The following is a 10,806-nucleotide window of genomic DNA, read 5'->3' on the forward strand; positions in this document are numbered from 1 at the left end:
CTTGATTTAACATTTTATTGTTATTTTATCAATTTTATATGTGATAGATTAATTTTTATTTAATTTAGATGTTTTTCTTTATGTTTTACTTCAAAAATTTTGTTTTTTATTTTGGTTATATCCGAACCGAACCGATATAACCCGAATCCGTACGATATATGATTACTTTATGGGTTTTATGATGCAATACAATTTTGAACCGAACCCGAAGTGTTATTATCCGAATCCGACCCGTACTAATAAAATTTTAGTATGGGACCTAGAAGCGTAAACCCGAAAATCCGAAAATCCGAAAAACCCGACCCGAATGCCAACGGATACCCGAACGCCCATGCCTAGTCTTACCTTCTCTCTTTCTTAAAAGTTATGATTAGTTTCAACCATAAAAAAACGCTTTCAACTAAATAGATCTAAAAATCAAAATATGAGACTTCCGTTAAACACTTTTTCTTCTTCATCTCCGCCGCAATTCATCTCTATGTTCCTCCACATAATTCTCCAGACCGTCGACGACTTCTCTCTTTCTCCTCCACAATTCTCTAACCCGTTAAGGATTTCATCGTCTCCCAATCGGACTCGTCGAGGAGCCGTAACCAGCGGTGATATATAGAACTCGTTTCCTTCCCACAACCATACCCATGCCCGTTCCTTCTATAAGGCACATAAAGCATTTGATTTAGGCCACAAAATATAATTGTAATTGGAAGGCCACATTTTCTAAGATGTTAGTTTTGTTTAATAGTCAAATTGTTCAAAGGTTAACCTATTGGTTACTGTTCGAACCATTATTTAGCAAACTTCTATTTTTTTTGTTTATAATTAATTTTGAACAACATATTGTTTGTATTGGAGGGCTACAATTTCTTTAAAGCTTGAAGCCTCTCAAAAGTATGGGACGGCACTGACCATACCAGAAACAAACTGTCGATTCTGACCCTATCCATGAACACATCCACTCTAACTTGAGCTATGGCCACAAACCATCCTAACCGTAACTTCATATGGTCGGTGACCACATGTATCCAATTTGCCAGTTACTAAAGCACTAACTTCGTATGAGAAGTTGCCTACTGCACAACAGACCCAATGATCTGTTTTTTTTTCCATTCGTTGCATTAGCTTAACCAAACGCTTTTAATTGCCTTGACAAAAAACGTGGTCAACCACATATTATTAAAATTTGACTTTTGACCACATAATAATACTAAACCACAAACACAACTTGGATCCTCCTGACTGTTCACGCTAACCACGCATTGCACCTAAACACAACATCCCTTATATATTAATTGAAAAACATTACATCTTCTTTTGTAGCCACATGTTATCACTATTATGATTTTTAGAATCATTAGAGAAATAGTTTGGTTCATCTAATTATATAATAAGCTATATAATAAGCTATTTATTAAACTAACTATAAAATCATTATTAATGTTCTTTAATATTTCCTTAAATAAACGCTTAACAACAACTTAAATAAGGGTAATAAACTATTTACTAGAACCAACAACAACAACTAGATTTCATACAGACCAGCAAGAAACATCTTACATTTGCATTAGCTAAACCCATAGCTTTGCAAAAAACGTAGTCACCCACTTACAGTTAAAATATTAACATCTAACCACATAATCATACTTTACCACAACCACAAACTGATTCCTCAGAATTATGTTAGTTTTACTATGTTCATTAACAACCCTCAGATTTTTCTATTTTTGAATAAATCCAATGGCTCATGTGAAAGCCCAGAATTCCATAAACCTGCCCAAAGCCTAAGTATTGTTTAAATGCCAACAAATGGTTGACAAAAGAAAACCCAACCAATCTCGTTACATTTCGAGCGAGAGCTTCTCCTTACAACAAGGGGTAATTTTGTCACATTATATCCAAGACACAAGCCCAAAGTACACTACCAACACAAAATGCCTTAAAAGTGTTAAAGTAGAAGCCCAACTTATGTTAACATGTCAAACTCTCTTTTATAAATGAAAAAAAAAATACATTAGAGATGGTCCTATTGTTGGAATCTGATAGACCCACTGATTCTGTCTAGTAGGACCCTATTTTGAAAGAAGGCAGGGATACTATGTTGGTTTAATAAACTTGAAGTTAGCTTGAGTTGCAAGCAACCTATCCTAATCACATTGAGATTTGGTTTGAATAAAGTGATTAGGATATATGTGATTGTGGTTATCCATATGGGATTAGGAATATATGATTCTATATAAGTAGATACCGACTTTTGGTTACACTTATGAGTTTTGTGATTGACTTTGATATTGTGATTTCAAAGCTTGAGTGATTGAATAAGAAGACGTCTTATTGATTCGTGTGTGTGTTTCTATATTTGATAATCAAGTCTTGTGAAACAATATTTGGTATCATAGCCAGCAACAATTGTCTTGACGATCGATACGATACATAACAAACATGAGTGACATAAAGGAAGAACCCGTGATGAACAAGGACGCTGCTGGACCTGCCTCGATCAAGTTCCCGATGCTAACAACCTCCATATGATTGCTTCTCTTGAACAACTTCTTGACCTAAACACAATTAGTTTTGAGGATATCGTGGGAAGGCTCAAGGCCTATGAAGAAAGAATATGTGAAGACGAAGATGAACAACAAGATGATGGAGGAAATGTATGCAAATTCGGATTCACAACAGGATGGTTATGGTTATAGTAACAATGGTGGAGCCAGAGGTAGAGGACGAGGTGGACGATCTGGCTGGAGAGGAAGAGGTCGTGGCAGGTTTGGTAACTTTCGAGCTCAAAGAGACACATACAGACAAGGACAAGGACGAGATATATCACACATAACATGCTTCTCCTGCAACAAACAGGGACATTATGCGAATGACTGTCCTGACAAGACACTTAAGCTTCAAGAAGCCACTGAAACCAAAACAGAGAAGACACAAGAGGCTGATGAACTTATGATGCATGAGGTCGTTTATCTCAACGAAAAGAAGGTCAAACCAAGCATGTTCGACATAGACCTTGATACAACAAACGTATGGTATCTTGACAATGGAGCAAACAATCATATGAGTGGAAACCAAAGGTTCTTTGTCTCCGTTGATGAAACAATCACCGGGAAGGTAAGGTTTGGAGATGACTCGCGTATTGATATATTGGGAAAGGGATCAATTCAGTTCGCTTTTGATGGAGGAGAGAAAAAGATTTTGAGCAATGTATACTACATTCCTGGCTTGAAGAGTAACATAATTAGTCTAGCTCAAGCTACCGAAGCTGGATGCGAGGTTCGAATGAAAGATGACCTACTAATGCTATTCGACCGACGAGGGAACCTTATGGTGAGAACAACTAGAACAGCGAACCGTCTGTATAAAGTCATTCTACAAGTAGACAATCTACAAATCTCTAGTAAGACAGAGGCATCAAAGTGGCATGCACGTTTTGGGCATATCAACAACGATACGACGAAGGCAATGATCAGCAAGGGACGAGTAACTGGTGTACCTGCACTAACGTTCGAGAAAGAGACATGTATGTCGTGCCTCCTTGGGAAACAGACGAGGCAACCCTTTCCCCAAGCAACATCTTTCCGAGCAGCTCGACCCCTTGAACTTGTTCATGGAGACATTTGTGGGCCTATCACACCGCAGACCCCATCACATAAGAGATATGTTTTTGTTCTAATAGATAACTTCTCACGATACATGTGGACTATGCTACTTGAGGAGAAAAGTGAAGCTTTTGAAAAATTTAAAATTTTCAAGACGATAGCTGAGAGTGAAACAAAGACCTCGTTGAAAACGTTTCGCTCAGACAGAGGTGGAGAATTTTGCTCTAACGAGTTCTTGGCATATTGTGATAAGAATGGTGTTACAAGACACTTGACGGCACCATACTCTCCTCAACAGAACGGGATAGTCGAGAGACGAAACCGAACACTCATGGAGATGACCAGAAGTATATTGAAACATATGAAGGTACCTAATGTGTTATGGGGAGAAGCTGTTAGGCACTCTACTTATCTGATTAACCATGTTGGAACAAGAGCTCTTGACGGCAAGATGGCGTATGAGGTTTTGCGAGGGAAAACACCTAATGTTGCGCACCTGAAAGTGTTTGGATGTATCTGTTACGCTAAGACAGATACGGTAGGAAGAAAGAAGTTGGACGATAGGTCTAGAATGCTAGTTCACTTGGGAACAGAACCGGGTTCTAAGGCATATCGCTTGTATGATCCATTGACTAAAAGGATAGTTGTGAGCCATGACGTTGTTTGTGATGAGAGTAAAGGTTGGAATTGGACAAAAGGAGGTCCAGTCCAAGGCGATGGAGGTGAATCTTTCTCGATCACTTTGAGAAAGGATACAAGAAGTAATGAGAACGAGGTGGAGAATGAAGCAGGGACATACCCTGAGACTGTTGATGAAGTTGACAGTGACGATAATGAAAGTGATGGTGGTGATCAAGAAGAACAACCTCAACTAAGAAGGTCTACGAGAACAAGTAACAAACCGTCTTACCTTGAGAACTATGTGCTTATGGCAGAAGCAGTGAACGACTTTTGAGTATAGTTAATGATGAACCTTGGGATTATACTGAAGCTAAGAAGTTAAACGTATGGATTGATGCTTGTGAGGATGAGATTTTTAGTATAGAAAAGAATGATACATGGTTGCTTGTCGATTTGCCATTGGGAGTGAAACCTATAGGTTTGAAGTGGGTGTTTAAGGTTAAGAGGAATGCAGATGGTAGCGTCATCAAGTACAAGGCAAGGTTAGTTGCAAAAGGATATGTTCAGAAACAAGGTATTGATTATGATGAAGTCTTTGCACCTGTAGCTCGCATCGAGACCATTCATTTGATCATTGCTCTAGCAGGCTCAAAAGGATGGGAGATACACCACCTTGATGTTAAAACCGCATTCCTCCATGGAGATCTAAGAGAAGAAGTGTTTGTCACTCAACCAGAAGGTTTTGAAGTTGCAGGCGAGGAGCACAAAGTTTATAAACTAAAAAAGGCTCTTTATGGTCTAAAGCAAGCACCTAGAGCTTGGAACCAAAAGTTAAACAAGATCCTGAAGGAGTTTAGCTTTCAGCGCTGTTCTAAGGACCCATCAGTATACAAGAAAGAAGAGAAAAGCGGAACACTCATTGTCGCAGTATATGTAGACGATTTACTTGTAACAGGGACATCATTGGCGCAAATTCTTCGGTTTAAAAAGGAGATGACAACAAAGTTTGAGTTGAGTGATCTAGGCAAGCTAACTTATTATCTTGGGATTGAAGTATGTCAGGATCATAGGGGTATCACTCTGAAACAAGATATGTATGCTCGGAAAATAATGGAAGAGTGTGGGATGGCGGCTTGTAATTCAGTCTCAACACCTATGGATGTTAATGTGAAGTTATCGAGATCAGCTGAAGAGAAAAGTATCAACGAAAGGGATTATAGGAGGAGCATAGGATGCCTGCGTTACCTGCTTCATACCCGTCCAGACCTATCGTTTAGTGTCGGCATCTTGAGCAGATACATGCATGATCCGAAGCAATCCCATGGAGCAGCACTGAAGCAGGTGATGCGCTACCTGCGAGGAACTCTCTCTCTCTCGGACTTATCTACACATGGTCTGAACAGATAAAATTGGTAGGTTTCAGTGACGCTTCTCACAATGTTGATGTTGATGATGGAAGAAGTACTACAGGGTATGCTTTCTATCTCAATGCAAGTCCAATATCATGGTGCTCATGTAAGCAAGAGATAGTTGCATTATCTTCTTGCGAAGCCGAGTTCATGGCGGCAACAGAAGCAGCTAAACAAGCCATATGGTTACAAGACCTTCTAGGAGAAGTTATCGGCCAAGCAAGCAGCAAAGTGGTCATAAAGGTCGATAACAAATGTACGATTTCTCTGTCCAAAAATCCAGTATTTCATGGACGGAGTAAGCACATACATAGAAGATTTCATTTTATCCGTGAATGTGTCGAGAATGATCAAGTGGAAGTTGAGCATGTTGCGGGTAGTGAACAAAGAGCTGATGTATTGACAAAGTCCCTTGGAAGAATAAAATTTGCAGAGATGAGGAAGCTGATTGGTGTTCAAATGGTGGAAGAAGATGACTTCAAGTTTAAGGAGGAGAATGTTGGTTTAATAAACTTGAAGTTAGCTTGAGTTGCAAGCAACCTATCCTAATCACATTGAGATTTGGTTTGAATAAAGTGATTAGGATATATGTGATTGTGGTTATCCATATGAGATTAAGAATATATGATTCTATATAAGTAAATACCGACTTGTGGTTACACTTATGAGTTTTGTGATTGACTTTGATATTGTGATTTCAAAGCTTGAGTGATTGAATAAAAAGACGTCTTATTGATTTGTGTGTGTGTTTCTATATTTGATAATCAAGTTTTGTGAAACAATATACTTGTACTTGAACGGAGGACTGGTGGTGGCTGCGTCAGTGGTAGTGCTTCTTCGGTGGTCTCCATGGTGCTCTTTCAGTGGCGTGTCTTCAGTTTAGAATTAGGTAGTGGCTTCGCAGTGGTTCAATATCTTCTTCGTCGGTGTGGTACCTCCAGATTCGTTTGGCAGAGACTGCGGCATTCGAGTTTTCGTTTCAGCTATTGAACCGCTTTTGAGCTTTTCTGCTCAATCTCTATTGTCAGTCAACCCAACTCTTGGGTTCTTAGTGGGCTTTAATTTTTCTTTACAACTGTTATTTTTTTATCTTGCAGATTTTATAAATTCCCAAAAATTAATATGAAAACCCTTTGAAAACCCCTTTATTATTAACATTGTATATTCCAAAACCATAGAAATGAAACCTCAATTACTTGGACTAGTGGGCCAAGAACCATTTGCACGAAATTCTTCTACATTTTGGTTGAGATTTTATCATCAACGGTTTTACAAGAGAGAACACTTTATGTTCATCAAATATATAACACACTAGGTAATAAGTCACACCTTGCACATAACCTTTTTTAATAAAATATTTGTTAAGTAAGTATTTTTTTTTAACATATTTTGAAGTTGAAAGAAAACATATTTTGAAATAATATATATAATTTTAATGATTTGATCAAGTTAAATTAAATAAATATTTAAGATAAATAAATATATATATGTGGGGTTAAAATGACTCAAAATTTCAAGTCAAACACAAAAATAACCTATGTTTTTTTTGAAACTTTGTTTTGTCTTATTCACCCTAGAAGTTCCAGTTATTCACGAAAATGTCATTACTTTTTTTTCTTTTTTTTTTTCCGAAAATAATGCTTTTACCTTATCATTCTTATCTTCACCAAATATTTACAACTTTGCCATTGACATCAATACTTCAACCACCATGAACTACCAAATTGAGAGTGTTAATGCCCTTAAGTTTTTTTTCTCATCCTTTCTCATTTCCTATCCACACAAACCACATATCTTACACTTTCTCTCAAAATTCATCAAACAAATTGAAGATTTTGATTACAAATTATGTAAGGTTCATACGCTCTGATTAACGAGTAGGTAGCTGTTGTGGTGAAGTTCTGGGTGATTGGAGAAACCACACAAGTCATCTCACGAGTTCAAGGTATGAAATCGCGAACCACATTTTATTTTTCAGATCTGTTCGACGAAGAAAACTTCTTTAGAAGTCTTCTGGTCAATGCATAGGTTAGTTTTGCAATTGACCTTTTGTGTGTGTTTTAATAGAAGAGTTCCTTAGAAATATTCTAACTTTCCTTTGTAAACATAAAATTTCAAAATTCTAAGAGAAGACTTCTAAGGAAGTCTTCTCGGATAAACATGTTAGTTTTAAATTTGACCGAAGTTCATCAGAAATTTGACTTTTTGTAGAAGAGTTCTAAGGAAGTCTTCCTGAGGAAAACTTCTACAAAAGTCTTCTGAAAGTCTTCTCTAAGTCTTCTCAATGCCGGAAGATGTATGCGTGAGTTACTTTTAAAATTGAAAAATAATAGTAAAACATTTAATATCAATGAAGAAGTCTTCTCGAGTTTAATTATGGGTTTTGGTCAAACCTTTGCCCGCGAGAGAAAACTTATAGAGAAGTCATCCGACGAAAGACTTCTAAAGAAGTCTTCTCTCGAAAAGTAAAATATAGTCAATTGCAAAAGTAACCCAGCAGATTTCTTGCAATATTGAGAAGACTTCCGGAAGACTTCTTTTGAAGTATTCTCCAGGTAGACTTCCCTAGAAGTCTTCTACAAAATGTTAAAATTCTGACCAACTTCTGTCAAATTCAAAAGTAACCTGTTTATCCGAAAAAATTCAATTTCAAAAGTAAACCAATATTTACAAAGGAAGACTTCCGAAGATGTCTTCTGTAAAGTAGACTTATTAAGAAGTCTTCCTTCGTAAATTTGCAATTGCAAAAATGATCTAAACAAAATACTTCTTTTGAAGTCTACACAGGGTAGACTTCTTTTGAAGTCTTCCATGGATGACTTCAAAAGAAGTCTTCTACGTAAATATTTATTAAATTTCAAATTTATCCAAAATTAAAATGAATTTTGAATATTTTCTTTCTAATTCATATTTATTAGTCCATATTGGGACTACTGAGTCGAATTCATAGCTTAATTGGTGATAAATATGAAGTTACAAACATTTATGTTTAATAATGTTTCTAGCTAAACGAAGAAGCCTTCTGTAAGTCTTCCTCATAAGTGTTAACTTTCAAAAGTGTTAAGTAACTTCAAGAAGATCAAGTCATCTGGTTTAATGTGTCTTTTTAGATCATAAGATATAATTTTTAAGTTACATGAAATTTAAAAAATTTCAACTTTCATTTAAAATTCAAGTTTGATCTTTTGTGAATTTGACTAAGATTTTTTGTGAAGTCTTCTCTCCTAATTTTAGTAAATTTGACTAAGTTTTTGAGATGTTGTGTTTTGTTATGAGTGGGTAGACTGACTAAAAAAAATTATTTTGATTAACATTTCTTTAAGTTTACAAAAAAATTCACAACTAAATAGTGCACATACAAATCATAAAACAGACCATAAACAAAACTACTACACATGAAACTAGATATCATTCATCAACATAGATAAGCTTGGTCTCCAGTTGACATCATCCCTTTGTACCACTTTGGGCATAAGACTTTGGAAGAGTTCCCGAAGACTTCGTGGGAAGTCTTCTACCATAAAATACATTAGCAGACTTCTGCGAAGAGTCTTCAGAGAGTTTCTGAGAGTCTTCCAATAGTCTTCTAAGAGATCTTCCAAAGTCTAATTCATATCTGAAAAATCTGCATATTCAAAAGCATTCAAATGGCTTCAAACAGAGAAATCTTCAAAAATATTTTTTATGCTTAAATAATAAATAAAACAATCAAATAAGGTTGAATCTATAATTTTTTAGAATCTAATATATAAAACACACAAATCATATCCAAAATTTGTATAACTTTGAGCAGAAAACTTTGGAAGACTTTCTGAAGACTTCGTGGGACGTCTTCTAGCATAAAATGCATTAGAAGACTTCCGAGAATCTTCCAAGAGTCTTCTAGGAAGTCCTCCAAAGTCTGATTTAGATCTGAAAATTTTACATATTCAAAAGCATTTAAATAGCTTCAAAACAGAGAAAATTTCAAAAACATTTTTTTATGCTTAATAATAAACAAAAAACTGTCACATTAGGTTGAATTTATAATTTTTTAGAATCCAATATATAAAACACAAAAAATACATATCCAAAATTTGTACTACTTTGGGAAGAAGACTTCCTGAAGACTTCGTGGGAAGTCTTCTAGCATAAAATGCATTAGAAGACTTGTCTAGAAGTCTTCCGAGAGTCTTCTGAGAAGTCTTTCAACGTAAGTCTCAGATCTGAAAAACCTACAAATTCAAAAACATTCAAATGACTTCAAAACAGATAAAAGCTTCAAAAATATAATTTTAATGCTTAAATAATAAACAAAACAGTCACAATATGTTGAATCTATAGCTTTTTAGAATATAATATATAAAGCACACAATAATACATATCCAACATTTATAGATCTACCTTTGAATGAGTGAAAGATGAGAACCATGTAATGAAAAACCTGCAAAAAATACTTTCTTAAACTTAAAAGAAACTTAGAAAATGTTTAAATCAAATTATTAGATAGTTACTAAACATATAAGGGTCAATTTGAAAAAAAAAAATGAAGGTATGATTTCAGAATCTAACCCTAAAGATACATACAATACTATAACATATGTTACCGAACCCTAAACCAATGACTCATGAGCCAATATACATTCACTCACCTATGTTGAAAATAATTCAATTTCAGATGAACTAAATTTACATCATTGAGAAATGTTTATTATTACATGATTTCATTTTTTTACCCATCAAAATATTTTTTATATAATTATTTTTAAGATCTACTGAACGAGAAGACTTACAAAAAAGTCTTCTTAGAGAAGACTTCTTTGTAAGTCTTCTCTAACGGAGAGTTATAACGGTAAAACTGAATACATGTTTTTTGTTTGTTCATAAGGGGGCTGTTGTAATTTCACTAGGCTTTTGGGTTCTTTTTGCATTTGATTGAATTTGCGGTACACTATTGTATTCAAAATCAAGTTTTGAGTCACTTTTGGCAAATCCCTATATATATATATGTATTTTATTTGAATACTAGGGATTTTCCTAGTGTCCCGGGGTATTCGTATATGTTTCAGTTAAATTTAAAATTTTCACATATATTTGAATATAACTTGTTTTTATATATATTACAATTGATTTTAAACTATTAAATTGGCTAGTATTTATTCATTGCTTTGTGTCTAACAAATTTCAAATAATTTAAC

Source organism: Brassica oleracea, chromosome C6 (assembly GCF_000695525.1).
Source record: "Brassica oleracea var. oleracea cultivar TO1000 chromosome C6, BOL, whole genome shotgun sequence".
NCBI classification, from domain to species: Eukaryota; Viridiplantae; Streptophyta; class Magnoliopsida; order Brassicales; family Brassicaceae; genus Brassica; species Brassica oleracea.